At 37.6% G+C, this 21,348-nt stretch overlaps 1 long non-coding RNA gene across 1 annotated transcript in view; it reads left to right on the top strand.

Moving 5' to 3' along the window:
- The first annotated feature begins 9,876 nt into the window (after positions 1–9,876).
- The window catches only part of LOC138403371 (uncharacterized), a 73,699-nt gene continuing 62,227 nt past the window's right edge, over positions 9,877–21,348 (top strand). Inside the window, exon 1 of the long non-coding RNA XR_011237635.1 lies at positions 9,877–10,291. This is a non-coding gene — a long non-coding RNA (uncharacterized lncRNA). The remainder of the gene's footprint in view (positions 10,292–21,348) is intronic.

Genomic DNA, 21,348 nt, shown 5'->3' with positions numbered 1-21,348 from the left:
GAGAGCTCTCTTTAATAATCCTCCCCCATCTAGCATGCCTCGCTAAATATTTAATGTTCAGAGATTTTTCAAATTTCTATAATATTTAGATATACCAGTACCACGTTTACATTACATTTACATACATTTTGACTACAAAGACTCGTGTTATGATATATTTAACATTTTTATTATGTTCCCTTATCAACCATAGTCAACAGATAGACGTCCACCGCTGGACATAGGTCTCTTGTAGGGCTTTCCACATATCGCCGCCAGAATGCAGCGGCTCCTTGCAACTCGTTTGATACTTACGGTATCTCTACATAGTATAAAATAAAATCGCTTCCCGCTTTCTGTCTGTATGTATGAATGCGTAGATTTTTTCACCTACACAACGGATTTTAATGCGGTTTTCACCAATAGATAGAGTGATTCAATAGAAAGGTTTATAGGTATAGTTTAATTCTCAAAAAAATAGGGATCCCTAGGGAAATTGAAATAATATGAATTAGGTCGGAAAAAAGCCTCTCATTTGAGAGTTTCCGAGGCGTGCGCTGCCTAAATGGTCAAAGTTACACGGAAACAGTGTATAATGAAATTCTTTCTCTTATAAAGTTCAACAAAAAAATCCGCAATAGCATACATGTATCTTTTAAGGTTGGCTCACAATAATCGATTTTCTGATTTTCAAATGTGATCTGAAATAAAGTCTTACTTTCGAAGGTGTTTTTACTGACATACTATTCATTCTTATCAAAATAAAATAGTTGATCATCTGTAATATTAAACCAAAATTGCTTTTTAAATCATTTAATTTAGAATAATATCTTAGGAGATATCACAGAATTAAAATAATATGAAATATCGTAAAATTAAAACTAACGCGCAACAAAACGAGTCTGAGGCGGCGTGGGCGGTACTTATAATATTAGTATGAAAGTATGGAATCACTCCTCACTCACTGACACCACATTAGTATCTACATTGCACCCATGCGAAGCCGGGTCGGGTCGCTAGTATGTAGTAAAAGATTTATAGTAAATCCACCAGACTTCATACAGTAGAACGGCAGCAAAGCCTTTTACATCTGCAAACGGATGAGTTGAGATTTGCGCACCTAATTCTCCCTGAACCAAATTGGAATGGCCAGAATTCACTGTCCTAAGCGTGAATTGCTTTTGGATTTTCTAAACCGATTGAAATCTACTCGGGGAAATTGAAATACCAACTTTTTTCGTCATGTAGGTAGGTACTTATATTTTTTTTTTTATTTTTTTTTGCAAAGAATATTAGCCATGTTAAATGACTAATATTCCCCTTTCCTCTCCAACTAAGCGTCAGGCTTGTGCTAGGAGTAGGTACGACAATAGTGCAACGGGCGGGGTTTGAACCGTCGACCTTTCGGTTTTCAGTCCACTCCTTTACCTGTTGAGCTATTGAGGCTTCAAAATGACAGGCTACACATCATCAAGTAACTACTGTTAGACGGAAAAAGCTAGGTGATTCTATTATCTATGGCATTGATCTGCGGAGTAGCGAATCTATGCAAAACGTAACTCTGAAATGGCGCGTAGAAAGAGGTGTTTGCTCTTGTGCTCTTATAACTAAGAATTATTATGTGAACAGTGAAATAAAAGCCTTCTAAAGTATATCAAAGTGGTTTTCCTTCTAATACTACCCATGTTGTAAATTCGAAAGTGTGTTTGTTTGTTCGTTTGTCCTTCAATCACGACGCAACAGATCAACAGATCGACGTGATTTTTTGCATGGGTGTAGTTAAAGAACCGGAGAGTGACATAGGCTACCTTTTATTCCAGAAAATCAAAGAGTTCCCACGTGATTTTCAAAAACTAAATCCACGCGGACGAAGCCACGGGCAATTGCTAGTGTAATAATTATATGGCAGGCTGTATTATTGTTTATTCTTTATTGTTAAAATTTCACGCCATTTTAATAGGTAAAGCGCGAGGTGAAATGAGCATTAAAATTTATTGTGGGATTATTAAAAATAACAGCTCTATTTTGGCACGGACAATTTAATTGTAATTTAATGGTATATTATCAGCTAAATTAATGTTTTGTGAGCTTATTGTGCAGCTGCTGGATCGATTTATAGGTCGCCGTAGGTAATTTATGACTGGGGAGCCAGCCAGGTAACCTCCCAGTGTGCCTGGGTGGTGCTGGTCCTTTTTGGATACGTCCGAGGGGAAGAACAGTATTCGGGCCGGTGCACCCCAGTAACATGACTAATAATTTCTCTTCGGGGATATTGTTGGCTATGGCTAATGACCTGGCAGAAGGGAGGTTTCTCCGAGCGTCCCTCTGAATACCGGTTCAAAAAAAAACCGCCCAAGTTCAAGTCAAACTCGCGCACCGAGGGTTCCGTACTACTCACGTACGTACTTATTTTTTCGACATTTTGCACGATAAATCAAAATCCCTTTCATATGATACCCCACTTGGTATAATAATAATCTTACTTTGAAAGTTGAAAATAGCAACATTTGTTCATGAACACATTTTAATTTTTTTTTCTTGTGATGTAACCATGGTTTCTGGTTACATCACAAGAAAAAGGGTTCCGTTTTTCCATTTGAGGTACGGAACCATAAAAACTACGACTTTGCAAGTATTTAAATTTATAACTTTCTGTTTCCACAAATATTACATAATGCGGTCTACAATAAACAACAAACAATATTGTAAAATGTAAAGTCAACCGCAAATACGGTTGTAACTCAATATTATTTATTTAAAACGAAAATTTTCAATTTTCCAACTCGATTCGCGGACTATTGCGGACGTGTCCGCAATGTTGGATGCCGGCTGATACGCAATTAGATGGCACAACTCTAAAGCGCATAGCGAAAACGCAGAATGGTTTATCCTTCGTTTATCCTACACTTTACTAGCCGACCCGCCCCGGCTTCGCTCGGGTGCAATTTTGAAAATTGAGGTGGGGGTTGAATTACCAAAAATCCTGAAATACATATTTCTTCATTTATTACCGAAAACCCAAATACCAATTTTCATGTAAATTACTTGAAAAATGACAGACTTTCATACAAACTTTAATCCCCTGTTTAACCCCCTTGGTAGTAGAATTTCCAAAAATCGTGAAATACGTACTTTTTTATTTTTAACCGAAAGCTGAAATATCAATTTTCATCGATGTAACTTAAAAAATGACGGACTTTCATACAAACTTCCATCCCCCATTTTTCCCAATTAGGGGTGGAATTTCGAAAAATCCTTTCTTAGTGGATACCTACTCTTTACAAAGAATAGACCTTCCAAATTTCATGTCTCTAGGACCAGCGGTTTAGGCTGTGCGTTGATATATATGTCAGTCAGTCAGTCAGGACTTTGAATTTTATATATATAGATGAGATGGCTTAAGTGTAAAGCGCATAGGTTTCCATTTAAGTGTTGAGGATAGGAGACGTATTCATCGCTCAATCAGCCCCCCGATTGTGTAAGAAAAACGTATTCATCGTTATCGTAATCGTAAAATTCTGCCCTTTGATTGGTTGATTCGCTGTTTACATTTTTTCACAGCCAATCAAAGGGCAAAATTTATTGACGATTACGATAACGATGAAATCGTTATTCTTACACAATTGGGGGGAAGAAAATTTTCACGTCATCCATTAAGAATCGAATTAATCGATTGAACGCATCTTTGCTTCGCTCCGCTTATGTGGGAAATGGGCGTATGCGTTGTCGAATTATAGCGGCCGCCTATAACCATGTCACTAAAAAAGCTTACAACTTAGGCCAGTGACCAAGTTGGCCGCTAAATCCGGTGGTTCGCTATTGTCTGCCGCCACTCGCCAGTAATCGCTGGTAATAACCAGTTATAATTACTGCAGAATAGACCAGAAGAATCTTTGTACTCGTTCAATTGCTTACATTCTTTCTACGTGATCGTTTTTCCAACGAGTTTTGCTTTTGTAAAAATGGATCCATTTGCCAGAGCAATTTAGGACGCTTTACTTGCAATAAAAAAATCAGCATATATAACTTACGGCACCGAAACAAAAATATATTAAAAAAACCGGCCAAGTGCGAGTCAGGCTCGCGCAATAAGGGTTCCGTACTACAGTCGTATTTTTTCGACATTTTGCACGATAATTCAAAAACTATGAAACATAAAAATAAATAAAAATCTGTTTTAGAATGTACAGGTGAAGACCTTTCATATGATACCCCACTTGATATAGTTATCTCACTTCGAAAGTTGAAAATACTAATTATTAGTTTATGACCACAATTTAATTTTTTTTGTGTGATGTAATCCTAAATTCACGGTTTTCAGATTTCTCCCCAAATGTCAGCTATAAGATCTACCTAACTGCCAAATTTCATGATTCTAGGTCAACGGGAAGTACCCTGTAGGTTTCTTGACAGACAGACAGACAGACAGACAACAAAGTGATCCTATAAGGGTTCCGTTTTTCCTTTTGAGGTACGGAACCCTTAAAACAACTTGTCCTGACTGACTGACTGATTTATCAATACACAGTCTAAGCCACTGGGGTGACCAATTTTGAAATTTCTTTCACCAGTAGAAAGCTACATTATTCCTGAGAGATATAAGCTATATTTTATTTTCAAAAAAATAGAGATTCCTACGAAAATTGTAATAGCTACCCGTGCGAAGCCGGGGCGGGTCTCTAATAGGGAAAAAAAGTTTTTATGAATAGGTATACGAAAGCAACGTCAGAATCGCAGATTTCGACTTCGTTTTAGAACAAAGTTAAGAGTGTTACAAAACTCGACTCTAGTTTGAAAATCTTTGGTATCTTTTATTGAAACTATGATAAAAGTTATAACGGTGCAGTAAAGAAAACTTTCCTTCCTGACGTAACAATAATATACCTAAAGGAAAACTCGTTTATTTTATCAATGAAAATGCTTTTGGATTCTGCGTTACATAAACAATCTTACTTGTCGGAATAGAGTGTTTTGCGAAATCACAAATAGTCAAAGAGGTGGCGATAGCTTTTCTAAAACTGTTTTTCCATGAAACAGTTACAAGCAGATAAAATCAACAATAGGGTATATTACCCTTTTTTTGAAAATTGTCTTATTTTGATGCTAAATTGATAGTAAACTACTTAGGTACCAAAAAATTTATTAATTCGATAAGTGCAATAAAAATACATTGTATAATTTTATAAGCTAAATTTTTTGGTAGTTTATTGATAAGACACTTGAAAAAAAGATAAAATTAGTACAAAGATAGATTGCTTGGATATAGGCTACTTTTTATTTCAGACAACTAAAGAGTTGCCGTATTTTTCTAAATCTAAATCCAAGCGACCGGAGTCGTGTGCATCGTCTAGTAGTTTTTAAAGCAGTAGGTCATTAATTATTATCATTTTATTTATGTAATAGTGAACTAGCTAAAGAAAATGATCTTCAGCTCTCAGCCTAAAAATTCGTAAACGGTTTTATTCATACGAAACTGCTTAAAACATTCATGATTTATCCATTCTTAGGTAACTCCGGCGGGGCGGGCTTACGGAATAAACTGACAAAAAGGTTGGTCAAGCGGCGAAATTACATTTTCGCCTGTCAACGCGGAGCGAGGTACGAGGGCAGACTGTTACATGAATGTTACACTGAAAAGGTGCATTTAAGTACTTCTAAATGTCTTTATATAAAATTCCAAATTCTTGTTTACCATTTGGACGGCGGATAATTTTTGTAAATATAATTTTTTTAGTGATAAGTTTTTCTGTATATGTATATACTATATTGTAGTTTTTTTTTGTTGTAAAATTCTCGTTTTATAATATTCCTTGAAGTACCAGGATGGTTCTTACGGAGAGAAAAAAATAAAAAATGTCTGAAAAATAATTGACTGTTAGGCGGTACGAAGTTCGCTAGGTCAGCTAGTAATATAATATGTGAGCTAAACTACGTTTGTATGGTGCGAACGGCTGAGAGACCACTGTTAATATTGTATGTTTGAACTGGAATTGTCTGCAGACCAGTTTAATTTTCAAAAGCTTTCTTTATTTTCATTAGACGTCGGGGATTACGTCGTCGTGGGAGGCCCCGCGTCGTTTGATGCTACCCTGGAAAATTCTTACAGCGGGTCACTTTCCTTACGAGAATATACAGGATGTAACCAGAACGCTAGCAACAACTTAGCGTTATTGTTATACTACCTAAACACAATACTCCTATTTGGGAGGTCGAGGGTTCTATCCCAGGCACGCACCTCTAACTTTTCGGAGTTATGTGTGTTCTAAGCAATTAAATATCAAAGAAACCATCGTGTTTGAGCTGGAATCGTCTGCAAGTTGGTTTAATGAAAAAGCTAAGTTAAATTCAAAAGCTTTTTTTGTTTGAATGAACTAGAATGTACAAAAGTAAATTTAATATCCATACTTCTTTACATAGTATAAAATAAAGTCGCTTCCCGCTGTCTGCATGTATGAACGCGTAGATCTTTTAAACTACGCAACGGATTTTAATGAGGTTTTCACCAATAGATAGAGTGATTCAAGTGGAAGGTTTATAGCTATAGTTTAATTCTCAAAAAATTAGAGATCCCTAGTGAAATTGAAATAATGTGAATTAGGGCGGAAAAAAATCCTCTCATTTGAGAGTTTCCGAGGCAATGACTACCTCAATGACACCACATTAGTATCTACATTGCACCCATGCGAAGCCGGGGCGGGTCACTAGTAATATAATAAATGCGAAAGTGTGTCTGTCTGTCTGTCTTCATGTCTGTCTGTCTGCTAGCCTTTTACGGGCCATCCGTTGTACCGATTTTGACGAAATTTGGTGGAAGGACATAGGCTTCTTTTTGTCCCGGAAAATATAAGAGTTCCTACGGGTTTTTAAAAAACCTGAATCCACGTGGATATAATCGCGGGCATCATCTAGTTACATCATAATTTCGTCAACAAAACATATAACGAAAGGACATCACAACCTCTGAAACAGGGTTAGCCTTATCTCATTTCCTCGGTTTAGTTCCAACTAGGAGTAAGTGTTGTTTTAGGATTAATTAACTTTTCAGTTTAGTTATTAACTGAAATGAGTTTCGTCTGGATAGTTAGTGTTTAGAATTTTACTTAGTTTGCTACGTGTAACATCATAATCAGTAAGCTGTGATAGCCTAGTGGTTAGGACGTCTGCCTTCTAATTGGAGGTTGGGGGTTCAATCCCGGGTACGCACCTCTAACTTTTCGGAGCTATGTGCGTTTTAACTAATTAAATATCACTTGCTTTAACGGTGAAAGAAAACATCGTGAGGAAACCTGCATGCCTGAGAGTTCTCCATAATGTTCTCAAAGGTGTGTGAAGTCTGCCAATACGCATTGGGTCTGCATGGTGGACTATAGTCTAATATTATAAAAGCAAAAGTATGTGTGTGTGAGAGAGTGTGCGTGTGTGTGTGTGTGCGTGTGTGTGTGCGTGTGTGTGTGTGTGTGTAATTAAAAATGGCGGTGTAGAGTGCAAAGCTGGAGAGCAATAGCTAGTTGAACCACTCGTTCGTAAAAAATTATGCTACAATCTAAATATATAAAAGTAAAAGGTGACTGACTGACTGACTGACTGATCTATCAACGTACAGCTCAAACTACTGGACGGATTGGGCTGAAACTTGGCAGGCAGAAAGCTATTATGTAGGCATCCGCTAAGAAAAGATCTTTGAAAATTTCAACCTATAAAGGTGTGAAACAGGGGTTTGAAATTTGTGTAGTCCTCGCGGATAAAGACGCATAAACTAGTTATAATATAAGCAAGGACAAATTGATACACACATTACCTAATATAAATATTAAATACGTGTATGTATGGTGTAGTAATAATTAATATACATTCGTGTACGCATGGGAATTGGGGAACTAATGATACGCACATTTACATGAAGGCACATTTGCTGAAATTACCGATTTTATTAAGGTTAGGTTACATTACGCCACTGTTCTAACACCAGGTTCAGTCATTTTTTGGTGGATTTAATTTCAAATCATTCGCTAGAGAATCTATTTTTTAGGGTTCCGTACCTCAAAAACATAAAAACGGAACCCTTATAGGATCACTTTGTTGTCTGTCTGTCAAGAAACCTACAGGGTACTTCCCGATGACCTAGAATCATGAAATTTGGCAGGTAGGTAGATCTTATAGCTGGTTTCTTGACAGACAGACGGACAGACAGACAGACAACAAAGTGATCCTATAAGGGTTCCGTTTTTCCTTTTGAGGTACGGAATCATGAAATTTGGCAGGTAGGTAGATCTTATAGCTGACATTTGGGGAAAAATCTGAAAACCGTGAATTTAGGGTTACATCACACAAAAAAAATTTAATTGTGGCCATGAACTAATAATTAGTATTTTCAACTTTCGAAGTGAGTGACTATATCAAGTAGGGTATCATATGAAAGGTTTTCACCTGTACATTCTAAAACAGATTTTTATTTATTTTTATGCATCATAGTTTTTGAATTATCGTGCAAAACGTCGAAAAAATACGACTGTGGGACGGAACCCTCGTTGCGGGAGCCTAACTCGCACTTGGCCGGTTTTTTTTTCATATACCTACAAATTAGATCTGGCCTGCGATTAATAAATTATCACCGTCATCTGATACAATCTGACTGGCGGTATAGGTCAACAAACGTTGCTTGAGTAGGTCACTCGGATTTGTTGCCACGTCGTAGGTGGGCCATTGACCCGAGTTTTGCACTCTATACATTGCGGGTTTGAAAAATACTAAATCACTAAAACTACAAAATGAGGCAAATAATTATTGGCATTGGATTGTGTTTAGGTACTATAACAATAACGCTAAGTTTTTTTTTATTGTTCTGGTAACACCCTGTGTGCATACAAAAGTACAAAGTTACCTTAAACATGAATTTGACTAACAATAAAGTTTGAACATGAACGTTGACATAACTCAATGGCGTGGATAAACCAATTTTCCACACGCAAAAATATTCCCCTCATGTCCCATAGAGTGGGGCAAACATAAGCCTGGGAGGACCATTGATAGATGATAGATCCCAAAGATATACAGTTGGTTAGAAAATTACTTTTAAAAATACTTCATCATCATCATAATCATGATCAACCCATCGCCGGCTCACTACAGAGCACGGGACTCCTCTCAGAGTAAGAAGGGTTTTGGGCATAGTCTACCACGCTGGCCATGTGCGGATTGGTAGACTTCACACACATTTGAGAACATTATGGAGAACTCTCAGGCATGCAGGTTTCTTCACGATGTTTTCCTTCACCGTTAAAGCAAGTGACATTTTAATTACTTAAAACGCACATAGCTCCGTAAAGTTAGAGGTGCGTGCCCGGGATCGAACTCCCGACCTCCGATTAGAAGGTGGACGTGGCTTTAAATTTTTTTTAATCCCGTGGGAACTCTTTGATTTACCGGCATAAAAAGTAGCCTATGTCGCTCCCCAGGTCCTTAACTATATCCATGCAAGAACTTTCATTGTTTCGTTGCGGCGTGACTGAATGACAAACCAACAAACACACACACTTTCACATTTATATTATGGACTAGCTGACCCGGCGAACTTCGTACCGCCTAACAGTCGATTCTTTAATTTTTATTTTAATACTCCGTAACAACCATTCTCGTACTTCAAGGAATATCATAAAAAAAGAATTAGCGAAATCGGTGCAGCTGTTCTCGAGTTTTGCGATCAGCAACACATTCAGTAAATCATTTTTATATATGTATAGAGATAGTGTAGGGTTCTAGTTTTTTTATATCGATGTCCATAGCACATTATCTGTTCTGTCAAAAGCAAACATTCGCGAACTAAAGAAGGAACAATGTACAAAGATCGCGGAACACAATTTTTCGCACTTTTCGCAGTAACTCCACGGAGGCTGCGAAATCAACAGTTTTGCGCGCGCCACGGTCCATCTCACCCCTCAGTCATTCCTAGTCCAACGTACCGAACGTACGTCACTTGCCCACCTCATCCGATGTATATAGCACCGATATCCTATACGAAATTCAAATTTTAGAACGCGGAAAATATTGGAATTTACAACGCAAATAAATATTGGAATTTGGAACGCGATAAAATTCCTTAGAAACTTGATAAATTATTTTAAGTATTTTTATTTTAGTATCTAGTTTTTTTTATCTGTGATAAAAGTGTTGTGTTTTTTTAAGCGTGGACTTATGATGTGGTACTCTAATGATGCAGGGTAGATATGGACATGATAGTATGGGTATATGAGGTCATGATGATGGTGAAATGATTAATAAGGACCCGAGACGGCACTGATCGTGTAGCGGCCAGGTATGTACACTAAATTACTACCTATTTTTCAGTAAATATTTTTAAAAAGTACCTCCATATTTTATTTGAAAAATTATAAATTGTTAAATACATGATGTTAAATTAAATAACACACATAATACCGTCGTAATTGAAATCAATAATAATATTATGTTATTTAACTAAGCATTATGAAACTCTTTCAATAAATAAAAGCAATTTTCAAAGATTTTTTTTTTGAATCGTTACGGACCGACTTTTTTTAAGCATAATCGATAATTTATTAACTAGGTATATAAGACGATGTCTGCGATTTCATCCGCGTGGATTTGAGTACAAAATTTTCAAAAAAAAACCGACTTCAATATTAAAAAGTAAAAAATAATTTAATTTACTACCGAATATATTATTATGTATATGTATGTATACAAAAGTTAATGTAGTTCTATAATAATATTTTTTGGAGCCAGTGCCAATTAGCCACACGAACCGCTTACCTACTCTTCATATTGGTTTGTGACTCCACAGTGGCATGCCACCGACTCCAAAAAATATTATTATAGAACTACATTAACTCTTGAATACATAATATATTCGGTAATAAACTAAATTATTTTTTACTTTTCACTGGTTGTGGTAAGGTATGAAAGTCGGTTTTTTTTTTGTAAAAAAAAAATATTTTACAAATTTTAGTGGCCCGTTATGCCTGGTTAAAAACCTACTGTTTACTGAGCTATTACACTGATCACGAGCAAATTTACTCTTATCCGTTGAGGAGATACCCGCGACTTCGTAAGCGTGGATTTAGGTTTTTAAAAATTTCCTGGGAAATCTTTGATTTTCCGGGATAAAAAGTAGCTTATGTCACTCACTGATATTTTATTCCGTCTATCCCCCCGGACGGCGAATTTGCATATTATTTTTAGTCCGGGTTGGATAGAAACACACGTTTCCGAGTATACACCCTAGGGTGGCTGTTTTATAGTGGACTAGCTGATGCCTTTATACGCGTGTATTTTTTTTAATCCCGTGGGAATTCTTTGATTTTTCGGGATAAAAGCCTGTATATCACTCTCCAGGTCTTTAACTATACCCATGCCAAAAATCACGTCGATCCGTTGCTCCGTTGCGCGTTGCGACGTGATAAAAGGACAAACAAACAAACACACTTTCGCATTTTTTATATGGGTAGTGATAAACAGGATAAACCTATAGCTGTTTAGTATAAAAAAGGATCTAGTTTCCTCGCCTCGCCGCCCCAGATGCAAGAAGACTATTATTTTTAGACCAAAGAGCCTCTAATACCTAAGTTTTATTTTCTTTGATCTATTACGAAGCTGGTTTTAAAATCTGACATAGTCACATAGTGATTAGAAGATCCCAAAAATTCAGAATAAAAAAAATCCTAATCAGTACCTACCCTTATTTATTTATTTATCACTACCCCTATTATATGTGAAAGTGTGTTTGTTTGTTGGTTTGTTGGTTTGTTGGTTTGTCCTTCAATTACGCCGCAACGGAGCAACGGATTGACGTGATTTTTGCATGGATATAGTTTAAGACCTGTAGAGTGACATAGTCTACTTTTTATCCCGGAAAGTTTAAGAGTCCGCAATCAAAATTAGGACTGCATACCTCCGAGTCCCTACGTAATGTCTATAAAGATATATAATAATTTACCAGACAAAATTCGTAACATAAACAATGAAAATAAATTCAACAAAATATTAAAAAACTTTTTATTAGAAAAGGGCTTAGACTATGCCGTAAATGATTTCCTAAACGACGAACATAAAAATAAATAATAATATCGGTCTCCCTAACTAAGGTCTAAGGACCAAATTGCGACACCCAAACTGGGTATCCATAATACTTTGTACACACTTAATATGATGTAGTTTATGGAAATGCAATAAATGAAAATTGAAATTGAGTTCCCATGAGATTTTTAAAACCTAAATCCACACGTACGAAGTCGCTGGCTCTCCTCAACGGAGAAGAGTAAATTGCTCGCGATCAGTGTAATAGCTCAGTAAACAATAGGTTCTTAACCAGGCATAGCATATTTTTATACATGGGGCCACTAAAATTTGTGAAATATATTTTTTTTACAATAAAAACTGACTTCAATACCTTACCACAACCAACCTTACCAAAAGTAAAAAATAAATCAATTTATTACCGAATATATTAGGTGTACAAGAGTTAATGTAGTTTTATAATAATATTTTTTGGAGCCGGTGTCAATTAGCCGCACGAACCGTACCTACCCTTCATATTGTTTTGTGACTCCACATTGGCACCGACTCTAAAAAAAATATTATAGAACTCTTGTATACATTCATAATATGTTCGAGTACAAAGTCGCGGGCATCATCTAGTGATTAAATAGTTTATTTAAGTAGGCAATTTTAATTTGAAATATTTGGGCATAGCAAACAGCCTGAGCAGATATATTCTCTTCATATTACGCCATTCGTGAAAGTGTAACCCATTACATCTTAATTTAATTTATACATACATCCGCTGTAATAGCGGCACCGACGCTAGAGTATTGTGACAGTAATTAAATCATTATTAATTGATAATGATGTGTTCGCGAAACAGGAAGTGATATTAATTATAATATTATAGAGGTAGCTTTGTTAAGATGTTACGAGTATATCATCATCATCATGATCAACCCATCGCCGGCTCACTACAGAGTACGAGTCTTCTCTCAGAGTGAGAAGGGTTTGGCCATAGTGCGGATTGGTAGACTTTACACACCTTTGAAAACATTATGGAGAACTCTCAGGCGTGCAGGTTTCCTCATGATGTTTTCCTTCACCGTTAAAGCAAGTGATATTTAATTACTTAAAACGCACATAACTCCGAAAGTTAGAGGTGCGTGCCCGGGATCGAACCCCCGACCTCCGATTAGAAGGCGGACGTCCTAACCACTAGGCTATCACAGCTTACGAGTATATACCTAATACCTATACATACCCGCACCGCAGTGGCGTGCATAGGGTTTAAAGCCAGGGTAAGCAATAGTTAGGCAAGCAAGCCAAAGGATAATGAGCATTGAGCAATTTCAACTGAGTTAACTATTTCTTGGGTAAGCAGCGCTTTTATGCCTCTATGAGTTGCACTGCCGCACCGCCTCGTCCTAAGTAGGTGTATATCTAAGCCGGAATCCATCAAGAATCACAAACCCCGCGATGTAATTAATCTTTGATAAAGAAACCCATTAATCAGCCATGGGCATGATAACCCTAATTCCGAGCACTTTTGGAGATTTCAACCGTATCAGATATAAGGGTAGTCTTCTATTATGGAAAGGCTTTTGCCTATTATTTTCTGACTTATTAACACCAGACCTCTCTAGTGTAGCGAGTGCTGTGATCTTATATTATAGGGAGATCCCGGGTTGGATTTCATTGCCCGACATTGGATATACTAATTTTCATTAATAATAGAGTATCGGAGAGATTCTTGAATAATAAGGTCGGGTGGTGTCTTTAGAAAGAACAAAGATACGTTTCTTTAGCTTTATTAGTCACTGTTACCACTTTTAATGCTGGTATAGCAATGCTCCGATCTCCCGAACCTTGATTTATATTGCTAAAATGACCTTCAAATATTTACGGAACAATTTTTAAAATATCCCCTTTCTAACAAAAAAAGAATAAATGAAATCGGACCACGCGTTAATGAATTACAACTCAGTATACATTTTAACTTTCATCCCCTCTCCTACGGGAACCATGCTGAATTTCGGGATAAAAAGTATCCTATATTCTTCCTCATAGTATGACCTCAAATCATACCAAGTTTCATTGGAATCCATTCAGTAGTTTCAGCGTGATGCGCGGCCGTGATAGACAGACAGACAGACAGACAGACAGACAGACAGACAGACAGACAGACAGACAGATAGACAGACAGACAGACAAAAATGAAAAAAATTACAGTTTTGGGTTCAGTATCGATTATAGAGTGCCCTCGAAAAAAATATTTCAAAATATCTTCAATGTACAGAATTTGACTTGTTACAGTTTTATTATAAGTATTGATATACGATGTGAACATAGGTGACATTCGTCATGTACCTATATTCACATTAAATCCCTATTCAATCTAAATGTTATTTCATTCGGTTTCATTGCTATACTCACAAAATCCAAATAACACTAAAAATGTACTCAAGATATATGATGTGAATATAGCTACACTTGTTAAAATAAAAATAGCCTTTATTTCAGAGTCGATTTTTTTTTTATAAACGCTCGCGCACTAAATTCGATCGGAATCCGAGCCGTCATGCGGGCGGTGGTGGTAGCATCTATCGAAACAACACAGTCTAATATAACTCCTCTCATCATCCTCTATATAGTTAGTTAGTTAGTTACCTAGTTAGTTTTAAATACTCTGTGCCTAGTTTTCATACGCGTACTATGCCCGTGTGTTGTGGACATAATTTTCTATTATAAGTGTTAATTTCTCATTGGAGACTGCTTTAGTTTAAGTGTTTTTATATATATACTATCTAGTTATCTAATTGTAACTGTTCGTCTCTACAAAATAAAATAAATTAAAAATTAAAATTAAATTAAATATGCTAATATCTATATCCGGATTCAATCCGAGTATTCTAGTTCTGAATTTTCTCGGATTCCGAGCAGATTCGATTTGGCTGCAGTGCGTTAAGAGCCTAAAGTAAATTATTATCCAACTATTAATTAAATTAATCAAACGTTAAACGTTTTACCCAACACAATAATATATCAAATTTCAATTATATCTTCATTGTGTGGAGCGATAAGGGCGCTAATCACTTCATAGTTTCGGCATGGGTAATCGATTACACTACATGTAATCGATTATACACGATGGGTAATCGACTATCCTCTCGGCCGGTCCCGAAACCCGATCGTAAAACCTCTTTATTCGCAATCAATCAAGGATAAACGGCGGAACTTTGCTAACAATGGACCTGATTTTGTTATCTTAGTTCAGTCTATTGTTGCGTTGGTGCTGAACAAAACAAGTTACAAAAACTTGAACATCAGCCACAATTCTGTGTTTTCTAGATTGTGTTATTGCCCAGTTGGTCTAGGTCTCGGGTTGCGCAAAAGTGTCTAGTGGGGAGCTTCGGCCGTGGCTAGACTATAATACGCGACTGGTCGAGATTGCAGTCGGGGAGGGAACGCCCCGTACACTCGTACCACACGAGTAGATATATAGCAGAGGGGAAGCTTCATACTAGCGGCTGGCTGTAGGTTAACTCACTCTAGCGCAGCTCACCCACACCACGACGTGTCTCGGACGCTCCGTTTGCCGCCAAACTGGGCGCACGGAGCGTCCGTGGCACGTCGTGGTGTGCGTGAGCTAGTGTGAAGCTTCCCCTCTGGTCTATAATATCTACTCGTGTGCTCGTACAGCCCCCACGCTCAGTGCGGCTGACTTGCGGGTGTACGGAGCGTCCCCTCGCCTCATACCCCGATTGCCATCGCGACCTGCGCGGACTATAGTCACCACACTACCGGCAAAGCCGTGCTTCCAAACGGTTTAATGTTCTGGTACGATGCTGTGTAGAAACCAAAGGGGTGTGGGTTTGATAAAAACTGCCATACCCCTTCCAGGTTAGCCCGCTTCCATGTTAGACTGCATCATCACTTACCACCAGGTGAGATTGCAGTCAAGGGCTAACTTGTATCTTAATAAATAAATAAAATAAAAATGTACTAGGTAGTCATATAAGCGTGAGAGTGTGATATCGTATTAGTCCGACAGCCGAATAAATAACAAAATCCTTCCCATTGTGATCCAAGCTACCGAGTTGATCGCAAATAAAGCGGGATCACTTCATAGAATAATCGATTACACGTCGTATAGGCAAAACTATGTGGTCAAGTGGATATTGATTGATTGAATAAGCAAAAAAATGTTATAAGACAATAAGAATTGATTTTTCAATCCCCAAAATAATAAATAACGTTTTAATATTGGAAATATTTCTAAATGTCCGTCAGAAAATTTAGTTTAAAGCTGCTTATTTGTTGTAACAAAGCTGCATGAAGAAATATTCAGCAGACCTATCAGATTATTATCAAAAGATCTTTACTTCTGAATGTGCTGAGTCCTTACGAAGGCTAGCAATATGACTTCATTTTGAGTAAGGTCGAATTATAGTTGTATAAATGAGAAGTGTGATACCGTAATAGTCCGACAGCCACTCTAGATAACAAAATACTTAAGAAATCTTCTCTTCAGAATGTGCTGTCCTTACGAAGGTTAGCAATATGACTTCATTTTGAGTAAGTTCGAATAATAGTCGTATAAATGAGAAGTGTGATACCGTAATAGTCCGACAGCCACTCTAGATATCAAAATCCTTCCCATTGTGATCCAAGCTACGCCGTTCACTGGTTGATCGCAAATAAAGAGGCCTATTAAGCGTCGCTCGGGTTCACCTCATAGATTAGTCGTATAGGCAAAACTATGAGGCCCAGTGCCTATTGATTGATTGAATAAGCAAAAAAATTTTTTTATCACACGTATTCGAAAAAGAAACATTGGAATTAGGGGCTAGTTTGAACTTTCTCTCTTCTAATTGGTCCGCATTTGAGTTTTAGCTTGTCTTAATTTCTCTCATAGGTAGTGATGAAAAATAGTCATCATCATCATCGTCATGATCAACCCATCACCGGCTCACAACAGAGCACGGGTCTCCTCTCAGAGTGAGAAGGGTTTTGGCCATAGTCTACCACGCTGACTATGTGCGGATTGGTAGACTTCACACACCTTTGAGAACATTATGGAGAACTCTTAGGCATGCAGGTTTCCTCACGTCGTTTTTTTCCTTTGAGAACATTATGGAGAACTCTCAGGCATGCAGGTTTCCTCACGATGTTTTCCTTTACCGTTAAAGCAAGCGATATTTAATTAATTAAAACGCACATATAACTCCGAAAAGTAGAGGTGAAAAATAGTATATGTAAATAATTTTAAATACATATCAAAAATTGCGTAACCGGCAGGAATCGAACCTGCATCTTCTGGTCAAAGTGTCGCTTCTAGATGGCATTAAACAGTCGCTTCAGTACTGAGTGAACATACATATCACAAATTTCGTCACTGGCAGTAAGCGGAACCGTGGCCTAGTGGTCAAGGCATCGGGCGCTAACCCAGAAGATGCAGGTTCGATTCTTGCCAGTTACGCAATTTTTGATATGTATTTAAAATTATTTAGTAACTAGCTGACCTGCCCCGGCTTCGCTCAGGTGGAGTTTAGAAAATTGAGGAGGAGGTTGAATTAAATTTTTCTCCCCGTAAGAACCATCCTCGTACTTCAAGGAATATTATAAAAAAAGAATTAGCGATATCGATTCAGCTGTTCTCGAGATTTGCGATGAGCAACACATTTATTGATTCATTTTTGATTCATTTTTATTATATTATAGATTTCCTAGAAGTGTAGGTAAAAACACTACCTATCATAAAAATTATAAAAAATAGTAGTATATGTGACTCGAGGCCAAAATATTTTGCTCTCGGGCGGCGTGTATTGAATTCCTTGAGACGCTCAGGATTTTAGTTTACTACTAGTAAAGTTACTATAAAATCCTTCGCTTCGCTCTAAATTCAAAATAACGCCCTCGAGAGGAATAAAATATTACTTTGGCCCCTTGTGACACAAATAAGTAGGTAATAAGAACATCAGATAAAGAGAAATCCATCGATATAAATGACAAGATATGCCCAAGCGAACAAAATTTTTCACGGTTTTGGAACCAAATAAATCAGCGCCACCTCTTAGATACTAATGAACAACCCGTTTGAAATCCAGACGTCATGTCACTGAGGTTGCATTGGTGCTAAATAAACATTTTAGGACCAATGAGTCGGTGCCATTTTGCTTGTTCAATGGTCCTGTCCTTACGAAGTAATATATAAGTCAATGGAGAAATCTCTATCTGTAACATAGTGTGATGGTACGGTGATCGTCTCTGCTTCTTTCGATGATGGGCTATAATGAGGAAATTCAAAAACAAGTAAATCGGCTAAACTTTGGGACACTATTTGTATTCGGAGTCATATGTTATCTTAGGTATGGCCAAGTACATGGCAGGCACAATTCGTCGGACGGACATGTAGACCTTGCCAATCAAACTTCCAGATTTTCGCGGTTAGATGATGAATTTTATTTCAGAGATCTACTATTTTGACTCATTCAACTCTCTCGGATGAAAATCCTGAGGAGGAAAAAAAAAAACAGCTGGGTTATGCGTTCTGGCTTGGATGAGGGGTCGGTTGGTACATGTATTTGCCAATAAGGCCATCGTTCTACTGACCAAAGCCTCTACTAGCACGGGGGACCCTGCGCTGGACACCAGCCTTTCAACATTGTTATGTGGGGCACAGCCGACCTCCCTGTTATTCGCTACGAAGCGTTTGGTAGCCTGTCGTGGAAGACAAGGTTCTTTTCTTGAGCTAAAAGCTCGCCCCTTACCATGGTATAATTTTGTATATATATATATATTCGTTCAGTTATGTCTAAGTTGGCCAACTTAGGTGTCGAGAGGTCGAAGCTGTAAGACATGGCGTGTTTTGGTGTGCCGAGGCTTTGCCGCCAGGACGCCGTCATATCGACCGTGTGCCTTTTTACATTAAATCCGACCTTATAGGTCAAGGATATCAAACTAATAGTTCTCACACATTAATACTTTCAGTGTCCCGCGGTTTAGGCCGGTATGTAACGCCGTCCTATAGCTCTCGGAATGCGGCGTAACGATGACACACAAAAAAAAGGTCTGTACCTGTTCTACTGTTTACCAACGGCCCCGTTACTCGTTCATACAATCTGCTTGCGCTGTGTGCTGGTTGTAAGTCGCACTGACCCAGTTTTGACTCGCCTGCTTTCCACTCGAGGGTCGGGGATTCGAACCCGAAAGATAACCCTTTAGTAGTCGTAGTTGTGTATATTCAAATTAATTAAATATCACTTGGTTCGTCGTAGAAGGAAAGCATCGTGAGGTAAACCGCAACCTGAGAGTTCTCTATGGAGCCCGCGCTCAGTAGTGAGCCGGCGAGGGTTGCTCATGATGATGGTGATGGTATCGTGGTAGCTGATAGTTCAAAACACACCACATGATCCAAATATTTGTGTGATTTTGCTCAACAAGTCAATGTGTATTTTTGACAAGAGGCGTTCCATCTGACTGCGTTAGTCTGCCAACTTTATTCTATTTCTTATTTATTGCTAGGTAAGAGCTATTATTGTGAACTCGGTGTACTGCTGAAAAAAAAGGAACTAGCCTAAACTTTACTTAATAGTAAGAGTCGTGATATAGGTAATATGAGAGATTTAATATTGGAGTCCGACACATGGAACCATGTATCTACGGCATTTTTGAACACACACAGTTCGATCGTTTTACCTCTAAAATGAATTTGAGCTCCATTATTAAATGTCTATAGAAGGTATCTAGACGTGATAAATAAAAGATGATATTTATACTCAAATGCTTTTATTTCTGGTAAATAAGTTGTTTTATTTACTCTCACAGTTGAGTATTTTTAGAAAAAAAAGAAACTGGTATTGTGATTTAGACGGAATTTTAAATGTGTTTGTTACATTTAAAACCCGCCAAATGTTCGCTTCCTAGGCCAATCTATTTAGAAGGGAAAAAACGAACATTTAAACTTTAAAAACCCTTACGGCCGCGCAGTTTATTTCACAATCAATTACACACATAATATGTCATAAAATTTAAGAGAGATTTCTTAAATTTTATTCCTAAAAACGAATTAGAGTTAAAGACACACTGTACACACGGTTATATACATAATCTAGCACAAGTATTTATTCTAAATACATCTGAACCTAGTTACACAACTTGTCCGGTTAAAACCACCTTCGGTATATTCTTTCTAATTAAACCTACTCGCGAGGTTCACAATACGCCCCCCACTTCTCGCGACTATGCATACACAATGCGGTGATTAGGTATAATATGAAATTTTCACACGCTAAACCCGTGGTCCACTCCATCCAAGCCCAGGGTTGAGACCATTGCCTACGTCTAGCATGATATTGGTCTTCTAGATTATTTTCTAGATCTATTTCTTCTAGGTATACCGGCTAATCAATTTTATAAGCTTAAAAGTTTGGAACTACTTTCAAAATTTACACTAAATACAATAATCTGGGTACTTCACCATTAAACCGCCGCTGGCTCGAACACACTGTCTCTATAACCTTATCTTATTTCTCAGGACAAATTTTAACAATACACTATACTATAATTTTAATCTACACTCCAATTTTGCAAAGGAAGCTCAAAATATCTCGAATGGACGAGGTCGCGAGGTTCGCGCTGGGATTTGTACTTCCGACCCGAGCCGAAATCCTGCCTTGACTGTCCTCCGTTCTTTTTCCAGTTCTCCCTAAAGGTCCCCGTGGTCGTGTTTCGTCACGCCCACAGTTCTCTGAAAACCAAAAACACACAGGGGAGTACGGTACTCTGGTTGGTCTCCTCTTGCGCACAAAATTACCCTATTGGCCGAAAACAAATTGCGTTCCAGGCCCCACCTCCAAAAATCTGTCCACATTAGTTCGGAGATACTTGTCGCCTGTTATTTGTCCCAGACATAGGTTGCCATTTAGTATTAGTTTTTGCCGTGTTTAGCCAGAAATTTTAAAATAACTCACGCATTTCTTGACGTCTTTATTAACAAACGCACTCTCTACTCTCGATAATTTGTTTTTGCTGTATTTAAAATTTATGGTCGCCTTTTATTTTTCTTTCTTTGTTTTAGATTTATTGCCTTAGTTTTGAGAACGCCATAGAATCGTGTATCACACGGTAATAAATTTGGTGATTTATGAGTGACCATCTCACACGCCCCCAAATCGATTTTTTAATACACGTAATAAACCTCTATGTCCTTGCATCAAACATTAGTTGTTTCAAAAATCTATTTCCTTTACAATATTCACACGCTAATCCTAAATTTCCCACGCCTAGCCATCATATTCCCAGGCAAGACAATAACCTATTCAACTCGGGTATTTCCTTTTGTTAGAGTAC

This window comes from Maniola hyperantus, chromosome 15 (assembly GCF_902806685.2).
Source record: "Maniola hyperantus chromosome 15, iAphHyp1.2, whole genome shotgun sequence".
Classification (NCBI taxonomy): domain Eukaryota; kingdom Metazoa; phylum Arthropoda; class Insecta; order Lepidoptera; family Nymphalidae; genus Maniola; species Maniola hyperantus.
This window is presented reverse-complemented; position numbering and strand designations above follow the sequence as displayed.